Genomic DNA, 18,485 nt, shown 5'->3' with positions numbered 1-18,485 from the left:
TGACCGATTTCCTTCAAAAATGCATGTTTTATTGCTGAATCTCGAAGAAAGGAAAATTCGTCAAGTGCGGCGGCCGCCACCTCTTTTTAGGCAAAATTCAATTTGACCAAAATAAGAATGAAAAATTTCTTTAAGCCAACTGAAGGTAAAAAACAAAGAAAAATTATGGAACACTGAAAACTCTAAAATAATGAAATTGGCTTGAAAATTTCGACATTTCCATTTTCCTTGTCTACAGGAGACTGAAAACTAAACGTCTGAAATCTATGACAAAAGCTTTGATTTTATAGAAAGATTGAAAGAGCTAATAAGTTGAAGTGGCTAAAGATCTTGAAAAACGAGAACACTGATGAAAGCAAAAAGTGTCCATTAATTTTGCTGCAGCCATTTCTAAGACTTGCATATACCACTTTTTATATGAAAGAGGAAACAATTTTCGGGGCTTCTAGAAAACGTTTAGTACTTACTATTAACTTTATTGTGCTAACCGAATTTTTAAAAATATGCATGTTCCTACAAACTCTATGGTCTTGGTGAAAATAGATATGAAATGAAATGGTTGAATTACACACACAATCTTCTAAAACGAGTGTTGTTTAAATGCACCAAAAAAAAACAATTTTGTGTCAATTCCAAAATGGAAACTCTCAAAACCGTTCCAGATAAAATAGTATAACGCAGAACCAAAGAGCAGATTTGAAGTAACCCGCCATTACACAACTGTGAACAAACGTGGAAAGTAAGTATAATTTAGTACACTAATTTACAACATTAAATTTTGTATTCAACTTGAATCAAACACACAACCTTAGAGTTTTTTTGTTTGTTTTGCGTCTTTTTGACTGCGGTGCTGAGTCTTCAACTGCTTCGCGATCGAGGTACCATTCATCGTCTGATGACGAAGCAGAAGTGACTGTGTTTGGATCAACCAAAACGAAGAAGAAGTGACTGCATTTGGATCAACCAAATCAACACTTTCAATATCACTCTCAGCAATTTCCGTGACACGAATTCTACTTGGATCTAGAGCTTCATAGCTGGTGATACTTTTTAACAGGTCTCTCAACGATCGGTTCGGTTGAGTATTCAACACATGAAAGCTATCTTCTGACCCATAATTCAAATCCTGCGTGACGATTTCTTCTTGGCTCGAGCTCTCCTGATCTCAGTCGACTATCTCATCTTTTTCCTCGCAAAAATTTCAGTCAAAAATTTCAGCCAAATCCAGAATCTTAATCTTTGTGGTAACTGGTGCTATTAGTTTTCAGAGGCGAGAATTTCGATGTTATTTTTATGAGTTAGCAACCATTGAGTCACCTTTGTGATTTTTTTAGCAGAATGCTTGCATGTAGCCAAAAAAAAAACTGATGCTGACTAATCATTTTACCTTCAACTGTTTTTTAAACTTACAATGAAAATTGAAAGTGAAAAAAAGGTATGCATCCTTTTCAGAAGACCCCCACCCCTCATTTAAAAAAGGTGATAATCATTTAATCTACCCCACCCCCACCCACATTTACACAAAAAACCTGAGTCATCAAAAAAACTTTCACTAATAAAAAATTTTTTTCACCAAAATTTTTTTTTCAAAAATGAAAAAAAAAAAATTTCAAAAATTTTTTTTCCAAAATTTTAAAATTTTTTTTTTTCAAAATTTAAAAAAAAAATTTTTCTTTTTTTTCGAAATTTCCTCCAATTTTTTTTTCAATTTTTTTTCGAAAATTTTTTTTCCAATTTTTTTTAATTTTAATTTTGATGAAAAAAAATATTTAACAAAAATTTATTTATTTCTTACCAAATTTTTTTTTTCAACAAAAATTTTTTGAATTTTTTTTTCAAAAATTTTTTGGTCGAATTTCCCAAAAATTTTTTCCAATTTTTTTAAAAGAAAAGTTTTCGATAATTTTTTTTAAAATTTTTTGAATATACAGGTAATCCTATAAACACCGCTCTTTCCGAAACTGATTACTAGAGAATTGTGATAAACTACGTAAATGGTATGCTTGGTGTGGGTAAATGAACTTTCTTAATTTTAGATACCAAACGGGGAAGCTAACAGACTTAAATTGTGATGGAAGTTTTGTTGGCCTAAGAATTCTAGTGTGATTTTTTAAAACCGTAAATCTAGTGTTGCAATACTTTTTTGAAAACTCGGAGAGACCTGATCAAGAAAATTTGACTTCAGCAAAATTTGAGCGGAGTAAGTAAGCAAAAAATAGCTCTAAAATTTCAACTGATTCTTTCCTAACAGGTTGCATATGTCTGAAACATTACTCTTACTAAACAATCTCGATAAAACAATTGAATTGGTCTCAACACAGTTACTATGAATAAAATAAACAAGTTTGTTTAAACAGAATATAAGTTTAACAATGATAGTTTCTGATCGTTCTTTGATTTGAGACTCCTTGATTGTTCAATGACAAGTTCAAAGGCATTTTCTTCTAATTGATTCTCGTTTGCTACAACGTATGACATGGTAGTAAATCTTATATTTAAGTTTTGCCGTTTTCCTCAATCAATTCTGGAGAACCTGATAACAAAAAACAATTGAATACAAACTGAAAACTGATTATTTAATTTTGTTTTGATTATTCGGAATAGACGCAAAGGTTTTTGAATTTATTGGATAGTAAGGAAAGATAAAAGCAAATTATACTTCACAGAAAGATTGGCTATCGGGCCCCCCTTCCTCGCCGGGAAGTATTGTCCACTCAAAAGGTGGGGGTCGCATCAGGGAGCCACCACTGACTCTTTGTCGCCCGAAAACTAGCAGAATTCGGCGGCCTCCGGATATTCCTCCACAAGTGCCTTCAATCCAGATCCATCCTTCAGTGCTCGCTTTACCTCCATCTGAAGCCATGCCACATGCTTGTTGACTACGTCGTCTCGTGAGTACTGCCGTACTTTGACGAAGTCATCAAAGATGACTTTTTTCTTGAAGGATTCAAGAAACACCTGAAGAGAGTACCGATGAAACGGTGCGCCTTCACACTTCTCCATCCAGAACTGGAAACATTCGCTCCTATAAGAAGTTGCTTTCTCAACTTGGTCTCTGAACCGCTCCCAGAATTCCACCGTCATTGTTTCCACCTTGTCCTTCCAGAGCCATGTCTCCGTTCTTTGCAGAAAGTGTTCTGCTCCTTCTTCGTCAGGACACTCTTCCAACTGAAGGAAGAGATCCGTAGATGCCACAAACAGTTCGGGATGTGGCACATCCCAAGCCCTTCTGTATAAGACACTCTCGAGGTAGGCCGGCAGCCGGTAGTAAGTCGTCTTTTTTACACAATTGTAAAACCGCCATAGGCGATTTGAAAATTCAGCTTGGTCGCTAAGACCAAAAGCAATTTTTGAACTGGTAGACATTTTCAGAAAACTAACTTTCTTTTATGAGTAGGTTGAATCAATGAATTTTGTCCTGACTATTTTAGTTTTGGTTCAGTTTCAATTTGGGAGTGGAGACTGATTTATTAGCTTATCATGTTGAGTAACAAAATATCGTCTAGCAACGGTTTGAAAACTATAAATAGAGAGGTCAACTTTTGCATATTGATACTAGTTATCGCAATCACAAACATATTAGACGAATGCAACTAAGAATTTTATGTCTATGATTACTTGTTAACCCGTGAACTTGAACCTTATAATGAAAAATGTGAACATGTAATAAAAAGTTTTATTCCACCCGTTAAACTATGACAGCATTAAAGTTGTTACACCCTGCTAACAGATTAACGCCTACTTAAACAGAGCAGTAAAAGTTATACCTAACTCTTTTTATTACTAGAGCTTCAAACTAAAGATTATTCTGAAGCTACGTCGATATCTTTAATCTATGTGGCTGAATACAAAATTTCATGAAATGTTGCAATTCAACGCTATGGAGAGAGATTTCAGATTGAAAAAAATATGGTTTTTCGAACGTTGAAAATGATTTTTGAATTATTGTTTTTTTATTTAACAAACACATAAAGATTAAAATTATAACTGATGCTACTGACTTTTCGTATTATAACCAATGCTGCTAAATTACTATGTTGAAAAAGTACTAAATTTTGCCCATAACCAAGAAGGTTAGCAAAAAAAAACTGCAGCTTGTATAAACAAAAATAATGAAACACTTGAACTTTTTCATTTGACAAGCTATATCAACACGTTAGTTCCAGCAAAATCGTCATGATATCTCGAGAATTTTTGACTTTTGAGATTTAATTATGAAGGCAAAAACAAATTTAATATTTGTTATATGGTGTATAAGTCGTCCTGAACAAGCTACAACTTCTTGTTATCTGAAAAGTATTTTATTATTGGACTTGTTTTTGAAGATAAAAGTTGTTTAGAATAAAAAATAACATTTAAAAATTCCTAATTGCTTTGATAGAGTCTATGATTGAGTTTCACATTCCAAAATGTACGTCTCGAAGTACGGAATATTTTGAAAATTCAATTTTAAACTGAGCATGTCACAACACATGATAGATCCTAAATATCCCAGTTGTCATGGGGACAGAATATCCTATAAAAATGTCAAAATTAGTATCAAAAACAGTTGAAATGATGAATAAGTAAAGCAAAAACTGAAAAATGACAGTTTTTTAACTTTCCAGGCGCATTGCTATCAATGATGTCAATCACGGAGCGGTTGCACGGTCCATGTCATCATGAATTTGTCTCAATTGTCTTTCGATTTGAAAAAAAAGTCCGAAAAAATACTTTTCTGTAAAGAGAAATGAGTTTGTTGTTTTAGGGGGGATTAAGGGGATTAGCGTTTTTCTCGAAGACTATTGAAAAAACATCTACTCCCACAATCTCATTAGTCGTGCCCCTCAATGCACTTTCATAATAACACCACTTGCTCATAATAAAAAATTGCGTCTTCTGGTTGAAAATCGCATTTTTTCGGAAAAATGAAAAAACGATGAGTCATCAATTAAAAAGTTTGATTTTTATTATTTTTCTCAAATATTTAGCATGATGATGAATACTTGTATTTTTTTCAATATGATCATTTTTGGAGACAACAGTATCAATGATCAAATGGTAACTCCAATTTGTAGAAAAAGAAAAAAATTAATGCTTTTTTTCCTTTTTGTAATTAAAAAATCAAATTTTTAACTAAAAAACATTAAAAAAATAAGTATTTTTATCAAAAAGTTGGTTTTAAACATCTTTTATACTATTTTTCATTATGTTTAATTTGTATGATAACTATTTGAATAAACATATGACAACATAAGTTTTCATCCAAAATTATTTTTTTCCAGTTTTTTTTTTGACGTTAATTATCTTTTTTCAAAAGACGAAATTGATTTTTTTAATCTTGTTTTCTTAAAATTAGCATATATATATATGGATGCTTTTCAGTTTTTTGTCAAGATCACTAATGTAAATAAGAACTTCAATGTTAATATGTTAAATCCTATTTGTGGAAAAAATGAAAATTTTACGGATTTTTTTTTTGTTTTTAATTGAAAAAAAAATAGTCAATTTAATAAAAATAAATGATTTTTGTAACTTCAATTTTTAAAGGCTTTTGAAATAAATTTTTAATCAGAACCCAATCGTGTGATAATTAATGAACAAATACAAGATACAAACTCAAACTCAATTTTAAAGTTAAATTATTATACACAATAAATACAAACAAAAATCAAAAAAACTCAACCTCAGTTTCAAAGTTATATAAGGTCCAAATACTCCTGCGCTTTCTCTAGTGTTGTTAACTTCCTTTTTTTCTTTGGCGCTAGACAGAGAGAAGGGGTTAAGTTTTCCATGTGGTTGCTCACAGTAGCCACAGGGGTACGCTTTGGAGTTGAGCAACCCGGTTCGTCAAGCCATGGTGAAACTACAGGGGAAGGATCAGCTTTCGGGGTAACTACTGATGGTGACTCAATTTGTTCCATTCCCCATAAACGATCAAAAAATTCAATTTCTTCAAAGTATTCTAATTGGTTTTCACACATCGGAGTAACATCACAATCGTATTTATACAAAATTTTTTTTACTGGTTTTGATAAAGTTGAAATATCAACCTGAAGAGCAAGAGGCTCGTCAGGATCCGTATATTTACCAGAATTGGTAAGATAACTCAAATACTTTATATTCAGTTCTTCGTCTTTCTTTGAATTTTTTAAGGAAAGTTTACTGAATAAATGTAAAAAATTTTTGGGAATCATAACGTGATGAGTACAAGTCCACTCATCAGAATTGAAACTTTTTTCTTCGTTAATTATTGCTACAAAATTACCGTGAACGGTTTCATAAAAAATGGTTCTTTCGTAATTGGAATATCCGGCAATAATATAACAAGGCATTTTTGAAGAAAAGTTGGAAGAAAATGACAAACGTAACGCGGAGAGAAATGAAACTGAAATGAATTGTGAAAACGCCTCAAGAGATTAAAATAGGGATTGGTTCTTCTAAAATTAGAAATTTCAAGACCTCCTATGTAGTTTTTAATCGGTTTAATAAGGGAGGGCGTGTAAAATATTTATGTTACCTTGGGTGGTATTCTATGTTTATCTAAATTGCATTCAAACAAATAGCTTGTATCAAAAATAACGTTTAAACATTGTGACCTTTAACACCCATTAAAATTCTTATCAGTTGTACATGCACAAAATACTTATCCATGTGAACTAAATTGCAATCCAATATCTTTGCGATATAAAGTACATGTGTATATAAATTAAAATAGATACAACGCCGCTTTCTTTTGCAGACATATACAATCAATCGGAACCATTCATTTCTTTCTATTCAGTTTTGAATCAAGTTACTTTGAAAATTTACTCGTTACAATGAATAAAACCAAAACAAGCACCACAGCAGATGCAGATAAAGATTTTGGCGATTGCTATTTCGATATTTCGGAAAACAGTAAAAGACTAGTGCGTGCTACATTGAAAACATATGACCAAACTGGAACTTATGTATTCCTGAAAGTTTTCAAAAAAGCAGCTGAAGGCGCTGAATTTGAATGTGTACAAAGACTTTCCTTAAGCAGCGAAGAATTTTCAAAATTACTAAAGTCGGGAAAGTCAATCCGAGCGCAAACAAGTGAAATTTCTGATACTGTTGAAAACAAAGACAAACCACAATCTAACTGTAAACGAGCCAGGAAATCTCAACTTTCCTCAAACACAAAGGATTTCAAGCACGACCCGAATTAATTTTCCTTTACAAAATGGCAGAAGCTATGTTCGAAGTTGTGTTACCTGATTATTTCAAAAAATTTCAACCAAATTTCAAATTTGTTATCACTGAAAAAATTCCTAATTTATCTACTTTTAAAAATTATGTTTTTGGAAGCCACTTCAAATCTGAATATTGCCCTTTTTCAGTCGAGAATGAAAAAAAAATTCATTACCATATATTGATTCAAGTAGATTCAGAGGAACAATTAAACCAATTTTTTCCTTCTCAAAAATGTTTCAGTGTTCCTTGTATTTTCACTTGCTTCAAATACTTAATTTCTCCTGCTAAAGATGTCAAAGGAAACGGTGAGTTATTTGACAAGCTTAAACTAGCTCTCACTTATTCAGCACAACCTGTTGCAGCCAATCTCGATTTGTTAGATTTCACTGCAATCAAAAAACGTTTACCCAATTTATTGCTTTCTGCAACATCATCTAACAAACAAACTTCACCAAATCAAAACGTTTGCAAGAAATCTCCGGCCGTTGGGGGACAGAAACGAATTGATAATACAGTTACGCCTGCTGCATCGTCGACGTCAAACAAATCCGTAAGAATTTCGACTTCAGTTTCAAAGAAACATACAGAAAGCAGACATGTTCAAACAGATGAGATGAATACAGAAACTTTGAAAAGATTTGAAAGTTTAATTAATGGACCCCATTCTGCCGCTTTTTGCAAAATAATGGATATTTTAACAAGTGGATATGGAAAACTTGATGTAGATACTGATGTGCTATTTGTGAAATTTATTGTTGAAGAGAAAGTTAAGTTTTAATTGATACATACTTTTCATTATTCCCTTTTTATTATATTGAGTTCAGTAAACATGATTTCGACTTTCGATTTAAAACTCATTCATGAAATTTTTAATGACTTAAAATCACAATATCCAGACAAATCAGTCAGATTTCAGTATTTTTTAGCCACTTGTTTGTATTTGGATGCTGATATTAATTTGGATTTTGTTTTGAAAAACAGACCATATGGTGGTTTAATTGGAATAGACAATTCGTCGCTCGACAAACACTTGAAACATTTCAAATTTCTTAGAATACATGCTATATTGCATGACGCAGCGGGATATTTGCAAGAAAAAAATCATACCGGTCCTGGGTACACATATGTTTTGCCTTGTCCAATAAAAAACTGTTACCTGGGTCACGTGACAGGTATTGCGTTTTGCTTATTTCTTAAAGCATTCAAACCAAAGTTATTTCGTTTGTTGGAATGTTGAGTGAAAGTCATGTTAACCCAAAGAAAGAAAACTAAAAAATTGTTTTTCAATCATCTCATTATTTTAGATATTGAGGGATTTAAATGTGGCAAGAAACCTTTGATCATAAAGGAACTTTCCGTTTGCTCTGCTAATACAATTGATACAATTCATTTTCTGCCACCAGTCCAATTCAACAATTTATCAAAAGAAGAGAAAAAAGCGTACAATTGGGTATCTAAATTTCTACACGGGCTTCGTTGGGACGAAGGTGAATACCCTTACTCATACTTGGATCAAATTTTTGACAGCATTCGTTTGAGGAACCCAAATTCCCATTTTTTTGCTAAAGGTACACAAAAATCTGTTTTACTAGCTGAATACTTGAAATTACCCGTGACAAATTTGGAAGATTTTGGCTGCCCAAAGATTGAACAGTTATTGGGTCAAGAAAAACATATTTGCAAACGACATTCTCATTTACTTCCCTCACATCAATTATTAAAGCATTGTACCCGTAGAAAATCCAAAGTTTTTTTCGATTGGTTACAAAATGAACTGTCCAATGATGCAAACAACCTTATCTCCAAATTTGTTGGTTTACGCTTCAATGACTAATCAGAGTCCTGAAAACAATTCAACACCAAGAATTAAAGTTACTCTTACGCGGACAGGCATATTAGATTGTCGAGGAAAACCTCTCCTGCAAAAACTCGAACAAATTACACTGAACGATATCGAAATCGACAATTTACGGAAATTTTTTACAGTTCTTGACTACTTTCACCTGTACAATGTCCAGACTCCAGGAATTTCGCCAGTCAATTCCGTTGTTCAATCTCAACCTGGAAGGGCTGCAACCTCAGCTGGGAGAGAGAAGACAAATCCATTTGCATGACCATCAGCTTCCAGCTGAACTGAAAGAATTAGTCAAAACTGATAACGTTGAGGAAATACATTTAGTTCAAGCCACTATCAGAGTTGCTGCTCATTTTGTTGTAAAGTTCAAATCTAATTGTAACCATGACAAATTCACAAAATATGAGTTTTTCTTCATTGAACGAGGAGTTGATTTGCCTGTTGAACCGAAATGACGAATCACATACGTATACCAAGTTTTGTGAATCATAATAAATATATTTATTGATTGTCTTCATTTTCTTTTGATCTTGTGTGATTACTAGTTGCTAACATGTCGTGTTTGAAAATTCAAAATTTCAAAAAAATATTTTTGCCAAAAGAAAACACACAAAATGTGAGTTTAACAGGTGAGAATTTACCAAAAGAGTTATTAGACGAAATCAGTACCGGAAACGTAGAAAAAATTGTTCGGATACTTCTGACAGACAAAAACATAGCAAGATATATAATAAAATACAAACCAAACGGCAATAGATCAGAGAGAAAAAAAGGCGATTGGTATGCAGTTGTAACTATCAACCTTGATACAAATAAGCAAAAAAGGTCTTCCAGTAAACATGGAAATTGAAGAAACCACCACTGTCGAGAACAATGATTGCGACTTTGTTGACATTGGTGGTGCCGAACAGTCTTTATCTCACGAAAACAGATCTTGGAAATTTTGTAATTCTGTTTCTCTTCCGTCTGCAGAAGTTGTCTTTTTCACACAAGTCTGTTTCATTTTCATTTTGCTCTCTTTATCTATTTCAAAATTGTCTTTTTACAATCTTAGTTGTGACGAGACTGCCATTTGGCTTTCAATACTATCCAGTACAGTTGGTTACATGTTACCCAATCCCAAGTTATAATAATGAATAAGATCATTTCAACAAAAGATCGTCTGTTTATGTCCGTTTCAGGTCCCTCGGGATCTGGCAAAACTGATTTAATTTTTCAAATGTTTCTCAAAGGTACATTCTATCCATCATATAACAAGATATTTTATTTTTATCTTCACGATCAACCCAAATACCGTTCCTTTGTTTCTCACAACAAATTTGATATTGAATTTATAAAATTGTCCAGCTTTGAAATTGTTAATAACTTACGGGATTGTATGATTGTCTTTGATGATACCTGTGAAGAAATTTTTAATGAAAAAGGTTTTGTTAAATTAGCTACAGCAGGCCGACATAAAAACGTTCATGTTATTTATGTCAAGCACAATTTATTTCAGCAAAGTAAGCAATCACGTACAATAGATTTGAATACAACTCACTTAATTTTGTTCAAATCACCTCGAGACATTCAACAAATTGATTATTTAGGCAGACAGTTGAATAATGCAAAATTCCTCCGTCATGCGTATCAGTTGGCAACGAAAGAAGATTTCGGTCATCTGTTGATAGACTTGGATCCCAAAACTTCAGAATGTCTTCGTTATTCGTCAAACATAGTTCCACCATCACCAACCATTTTCTATTTACCATCCTCAAAAGCAGTTATCACATCTCTTGAAAATGAAAGAGAAAGAATTATGTATATTGAAGCAAATGCTCAATAGTCGCCATTGTAGATCAATTTTGACAGGAGCTGATTCAAATTTTATTAGATTTCTTTGCGATTGTTTTGTGAATGTTTTTCTGGGACATGTTCCAGCTAACAAAAGTTTCATCGAGAGTAAGAAAATACCATTTGGAAAAATTGTTGACCCTAAGTTTAGTATCCGAGAAAAACGAAAAAATTTGGCAAACAATATTTCACTGGTTAAATCAATCGGAGAATCGTGTTACATTTACCTGAAAAACTAGAACCTCAGGCATGTATGCTGAAGAATTCATCCTCATTCCTCGAAAAACATATGCTCCAGATGAAAAAACTGCACCACAATCTCAAATCCTTCATAATCCATTAATTAACGACAAATCATCTCAACTCAATTACATACAACGATTTCGAGAACGAAATATCAGCCGTGACTCTCCACCACCATTAAACCCAACATCTCCTATTCCTTTAACCCCTAATAATGTAGTACCAAATCTGCAGCGAAAAAGAAATTTATCTGCACTCACTAATTACAGTGATGATGGTGATGATGAAGCAGAAAAAAATTTTGAATCAAACAATTCACTGCAGCAGACAAGCTCAAAGAGAACAGAAAAAAACGATGAAAAAAGTAATGGAAAAACCGCTGAAGTGTTTCGAAAGGTTATGGAATCCATTCAAGAGCTATTGGAAGCTAATAAATTGGAAAGAGCAAACATCGTGCTAAAGCAGTTGTTCAAAGTTGAATCCTTGACTTTAGACGTTGACAGATATGTTTTAATTCAAGGAAAACCAACACTCGTTAAAATTGAATCTTTTTTGTACGATACACAGCAAAACACAAAAAAACTTGAGGGTGTTTTTTATCCACAAATTTTGAAAGAACTGAATCTTGATCCTAGCTTAGTGTCCAACACTTATGCCAAACAGATTCTCCGCTCGCTTAAGAGCGAAGCAGCTAAGCCCTTCTCAACTTCTTCCTCCTTCGTCTCCGACGACAACCCGACAACTGAGTACTCGAAGAGATCTAAACCCTCCTCTTCGAAGACTCGATCGACAACTCTCAAACCCAAAACCAAGCAATCCGACAAAAGAAAAACCCAGAAAAAAGAGTTTTTCCCCACCACCAACGACGACGATGACGACGATGATAAAAACTATGAAAGCAGTAAAGAATCGTTTGCGACGACGTCAACAAAAGAATGGAAATCCTACTATCAGTGAAGAAAAGAAACTCAAATTACTCTACACGAAAGGTCCAGCTGCATTTGGTAGCGTTAAAAATTTAACAAATGCTAGTCAACTCTCACCAAAAAAAGTTAAAAAATTTCTGAGATCTCAATCATCACATACAAAGTATGGATTGTTTCGTCAAACATATCCTCGGCTAAAAGTGATTGTTAACGATATCAACGAAATTTGGTCTCTTGACTTGGCTTATGTTGATAAATTGGCTAAATATAACCGAGGGGTACGATATTTGTTAGTTGCTGTCGATTGTCTCTCTCGCTACTTACGAGTGGAACCCCTGAAGACCAAATATGCTAAGGAAACAACCGAAGCTTTCAAAAAAATGATCAAAACAAAACAACCAAAAAAAGTTTGAGTTGACAAAGGCACCGAGTTTAAAGGAGAGTTCGAAAAGTTATGTACTAAACGAGAAATCATCAAATACAATACTCACAGTGAAAAAAAATCAGCGTTTGCCGAAAGAAACATTCGATCGCTGAAAAGTATTATCTACAAATACTTGGAGTTTGAATGGACTTACAGTTATATTGAAAAATTACAAAGTTTTGTTCAAACGATTAACTCACGCGTTAATAGAGTAACAAAATTGGCTCCAAACAAGGTCACAAGAAAACATGTACCTGCTTTAGTTTCATTAATTGCAAACAGTTCATCGAAGTTGGTACAGAAACCAAAATTTTATGTTGGTGACTATGTGCGAATAGCGAAGACAGACTTGCCTTTTAGAAAAGGTTACAAGCAGATTTTTACAGACGAAGTTTTTGAAATAGTTGCCATTCCTACTGTAAACCCTCCAACATACAGTCTCATTGATGCGGAAAAGGAAGAAATCAGCGGAAAATTTTATGAAAAAGAACTTAGTTTAATTGGAAAAAAAGCTGATTATATCGAAAATGGGCAGTGATGAGTTTACTGTACATTTGATTTCAACAGCTTCAATGGATTATTTCCCAGACAACACTTTGGCCAGTTTTAGAAATTTTTGTAAAGAAGAAATAGCTTTAGACGGAGATTGGAGAGTTGCTCTCTCAGAAATAATTTTCCCCACAAAATTAAACAATGTTACTGATGAGGAATTTACGTACTTCAGAGCATCCGAAGTAGTAGCCAGTAAATCCAACGCTGGCAATCGGAATACAATTTCCAGACCCTACTATGGCGAAAAAGTTTATATCAAATCAGGAGAGTACACTTTTATAGAACAATTGATTAATGAGATAAAAACAAAACTCAAAGACAAAATTCATTTTGATGCGAGTCCTCAAGAAATCACGAATAGCATGAGTATTTGGATGAACGCAAATGAAGGAATCTCATTCCCAAGTCCCCAAATACCCAGTCTGTTAGGCTACAATGCAAAGCTTGATGAGAACGGTGAATATCACATTGGTTACAAAATGATACCCTCCTTCGATGCATCTTATGAGGGAAACGAACTGTACGAATCTCATTTCCCATATGACTTATCAAGTGGGACAAGTCTAATTTTTGTCTATATTGACATTATTCAATACCAAACTGTTGGTGATGCAAAGGCCCCATTGCTACGCGTCATTGATTCAAATAGACGCATCAAAAACAGTAGTGCCTGCAGCATTGAACCTAATCATCGAAAAAACTTCACTAATTTAGACTACAAAAAATTATTCACTTCATCTGTACAATCAATATCGGTACAGTTGCGCACAGAAACTGGAAGACTAGTGCCCTTTGCAGGAACTGGTAAAGTTGTGTTGACTCTAAAATTCAAGCGCTTTGATTGAAAACCAATGGAACAATATTATGCAAAGCAAGCTTCACTTCCTCATTTCTCTGGACACTACCGACAACGCGGCAGTGGATTTGGCGCTTTGGCTGCTGGTATTGGTCGTGTTGCTATACCGTTTGCACGACGGGTTATTCTACCGGCTGCGAAAAAACTGGGCAGAGAACTTTTGATGAGTGCAGCGCCAGAACTAATTGATGTCGCTATGAAAAAGAAGTCTCCTAAACAAGCATTGAAAAACACTGTCACAAAAACTGCAAGAAAACAACTCGGTGGTGGTAGACGTCGTCGTCGAAAGACACCAATGAATGGATTACGAAGAAGAAGGTCAGTAGGGGCTCGAAAAAGAAAAACAACCATTCGAAGAAAAACCAGACCAGTGAGAAGTCGAGCAGATTTTTTCTCAAACATAAAAAATGATCGCTAATTTGTTACCCAATGAAGCTACCCATAGCTCTCTGGATTTGTTTGAAAAACAACCTCTTTTGATTACTTTTGAAAACGCTTTTGATCAAAAAATTGGACCTGTCTATTCACCCAATGGACCAATGCTTGAATTTGAAATCACCGGTGACCGTAATAATTTTGTTGACCTGCAAAAAATTTATTTGGAAATACGATGCAAAGTAACGCAATCAAATGGAGCTGATCTGCGATACGACAACACTGATGCTACTGTGTCTGATTCACCGTTCCTTGTAAACAACTCCCTGTATTCCCTTTTCTCTGACTGTACCCTCTCTGCTAATGGACTCAAAATCTCAAATGCCAATAGTAATTTTGCGCATAAAAGCTTTATTGGAACAGAATTTTCTAACAGCAAAGGAGCCAAGGACTCATGGCTTAAGTGTCAGGGATATCGTTTTGAAAACAATCCCGCTGCAATCGATGCAGCTGATTTCACATCTCAACGAGAACTGGTCCGTGAATCGAGGGAAATTTGGTTCTATGGACCCGCTGGAGTTGATTTTTTCACATGTGACAAGCATTTGTTGAGCGGTGTTACCCTCAGACTTTCCTACAGACGTTCTCATGAAGACTTTCTCATTATATCGGAAGATGCTGCCAAGCATTACAAGCTGCAAATACTCGAAGCGAACCTATATGTTAGAAAAATGACTGTGACTGACCATGTGCTCTCTGCCATTGAATCAACTTTGCTCAAAACTCCTGCGAACTACCCATATCAAGAAGAAATTACAAAAACATTTCTTGCAACAGCTGGTCAGCGCAGCTGGCAACAGGAAGATATTTTTGCTCGTGAACCGGTGAGACAAATTATCATAGCATTGAACACAAATAATGCATTTCTAGGAACAAACCGAACGAATCCTTTTCATTATCAAAAATTTGGATTGGAGCAAGTTACTTTGAGACGAAATGGTTTACCAATAGCAAGTACACCAATCAGTACACAAGATCATAAACGTCTCTTCTTCAACACACTATCAGCGCTGGGTTTGTTGCACTGCGGGCTGGGAATCACTCTGGATAACTACCAACAGCACTTTATTATGTGTTTTGATCTCACTAGCACACAGCAGGCAGCTCATGACTTCTTGCATCCAGAACTTACTAACTGCTCAGTTTCACTCGATCTTCAATTCTCAAACGCTTTGACAGCAAACCTGGAAATTTTTGTTTGGGGTATACGCTCATCCAATGTATTTATTACCTCCGACCGCAAAGTCACAAAGAACGTCCTTCCCATTTCGACAGTCTGAAAATGGATGAAACCCAGTTGCAGGACCTCATTCAGAATTGTAAACATCTGAAATATAAGTTTTTTGGAGTATTTGCAGCCGACAATTTTCCACCTCTCGTCCCAAACAATATCTTTATGATTGTGAACACTTCAAAATCAGATTCTCCGGGGACACATTGGATTGTGATATGCAACAGAAGAAATGTTTTATACTTCGCTGATCCTCTCGGTCTTCCTCTTTGGCAGTACACCAATCTGTATAAACGATTGAACGAGAATTTTCATCAGGTGACTGAATTGATGACAAACTTTCCCATGCAAGACTCAAACTCTACCATGTGCGGTTCTTTTTGTATTTATATTGCACATTTGATTTTTGATAAAAACTTTAATGGTGATGCTTCTGATTTTGTTTACATAACTGATCATGTTTTGAAACGTTTCCTAACTCACATGCTTACCCATTAACTAACCATTTAATATGGTTGATTTATACATTTTACAATTTAATTTTGAACAATACATTCTTTTAGTAGTTGAAATTTTACCCAATTGTTAACTGAATAGCAGTAATTCGAGAAGTTAAGCTTTTTATCAAAGTGAGAAAAAAAGTACAAAATCGATCTATGGGGGGATATCACCATACCAGCAACTGTTGCCTCCTTTCAGTACAATTTCCGGACGGGTTTCGAAACGCCGCCTTTCGGCTGAGAGTCGAGCGCCATGCGTTTTCCTCTACTCGGACCCCAAGAAATTTTGTTCCACTTCAATTTTATAGTAACAAGTTAGGTACAAGTCTTAGAAATGATTGCAGCAAAATTAATGGGCACTTTTGGCTTTCATCAGTGTTCTCGTTTTTCAAGATCTTTAGACACTTCAACCTTTTAGCTCTATCAATCTTTCTATAAAATCAAAGCTTTTGTCATAGATTTCAGACGTTTATTTTTCAGTCTCCTGTAGACACGGAAAATGGAAATGTCGAAATTTTCAAGCCAATTTCATTATTTTAGAGTTTTCAGTGTTTCGTAATTTTTCCTTATTTTTTAGCTTCATTTGGCTTAAAGTAATTTTTCATTCTTATTTTGGTCAAATTGATTTTTGCCTAAATAGAGGTGGCGGCCGCCGCACTTGACGAATTTTCCTTTCTTCGAGATTCAGCAATAAAACATGCATTTTTGAAGGAAATCGGTCACCGCAGACAACAGTTAAGCTACGCTGCCAAAATCTTGTGCTTTCCTATATACCAGATAGTTTGGTCGCATATAATAGGTATATAACGTCATTTTACATGTAAACAAACCAATACCCCCAAACTTTCGAAGGGAAAACATGCACCGACCAAAACCTAATTCCATTCCCGTTTCCACAACGTTCAGTGGGAATACTCAATAATATACCGAAGTTTTACATGAGGACTATTAGGTATAAAATTATACATGGTGACAATTAGGATTTTTACATAGTGACCATTAGGTATAAAATTATACATGGTGACAATTAGGATTATTACATGGTGACCATTGCTGATCATTTAATACATGGTGACCATTATGATTTATACCTAATGGTCATCCATGTATGACAACCCCCCCCGATCCTAGTGCACTATATGCATACTACTCTGCTGTTTTTGAGCAGATTCTTGTTTTTTAGAGACTTAACCAATTCTGATCCGAGTTAGAAAGAAAATAAACGGGTAATAACGGTAAAGTTGGACCATGTCTCCTCGTGTTCACATATATCAAGGTCAGGGTATGGGTGGTTTCGAACCAAGTTGAGCAAAGCAAGGGATTCTTCTCTGGGCGCTCGGCCATTAGGTCATCTTTAGGTTCTCACTTTCGTTTTGTTGTAGAAAAAATTATGTATATGTTTTTGATGTGACAGTTTTAACAAAATCTCTGTTGAAGCTGATTCACATAGTCAAAAGCGTGTGTTAAAAAAAGATTTTTTTTTATTTTTTGATTCATATTGAAAACGTTGGCGCTCAATTTTCTTGCTCAATTTTAGTATCTTATCATTACTGCTTGAAAAATAATTAAATTTTTTTAGCCTATGTTCTATATGTTTTTATGATTTCTGGTGTTTTGAAGACAGGAAGGCGACGTGAAGCGTTTGTTTTAACCAATGACTGAAAATCTAGAAGTAGGAAAAGCAATTTTTTTTTTATTTTTCAAATTCTTATTGTAGTTTGGTATAATTCTAATATTCTTTTTGTCAGTGATTGCGAAGTGCAGCTTCGCTTTTATGTTATTATTATTTCAACCTGGGCAAGGGCTATCTGTGTCATGTTTCCACTTTCTTGATCAAAATTGTTTTGTTTTGACCGTCTCGATAAAATTTCGATGTGTTTCAACTTTCTTGACCAAATTTTGGTGTGCTTTGATTTTCTTCACACAACAAAGAAAGTAACGGACTTTGTTCAACCCATTTTAGATATGTGTCGACTTTCTCGACCAACTTTTTTTTTATTTTTCTGCTTGAAGTTTTTGTCGTTGCCCCAAAAACTTAACTAATTTATTTTGGGGCCATGTGTCGGCCTTCTCGAGGTGGTTCTCTATAAGACGAGCAGTTTAGGCTGGTCTATCTAACTGCACAACAAACGCTCATTTATACAGGGTTATTCTGCTATTTGCATCTATGTTTCAGTCGTGCCATCAATATATCCGACATAAATTGCACTTCTAGGTCCTATTTTTTAAACGTTCGCCCAATTTCGCGACTGTGCTCGACATATGTTTCGACTGTGCTAGACCTATGTCTCCAGTGTGCTGGATCTATATTTCAACTGTGCTCGATCTAAGTTTCGACTGTGGTTGGCGTATGTTTCGACTTAACCGACAAAAATCGGGTATATTTTGATTGTGCTCGACTTATGTTTCGACTGCAATACACCAATACTACAA

This window comes from Symsagittifera roscoffensis, chromosome 5 (genome assembly GCF_963678635.1).
Source record: "Symsagittifera roscoffensis chromosome 5, txSymRosc1.1, whole genome shotgun sequence".
NCBI lineage: Eukaryota > Metazoa > Xenacoelomorpha > Acoela > Convolutidae > Symsagittifera > Symsagittifera roscoffensis.
The sequence above is the reverse complement of the archived record's forward strand: the minus strand, read 5'-3'. Positions refer to the sequence as shown.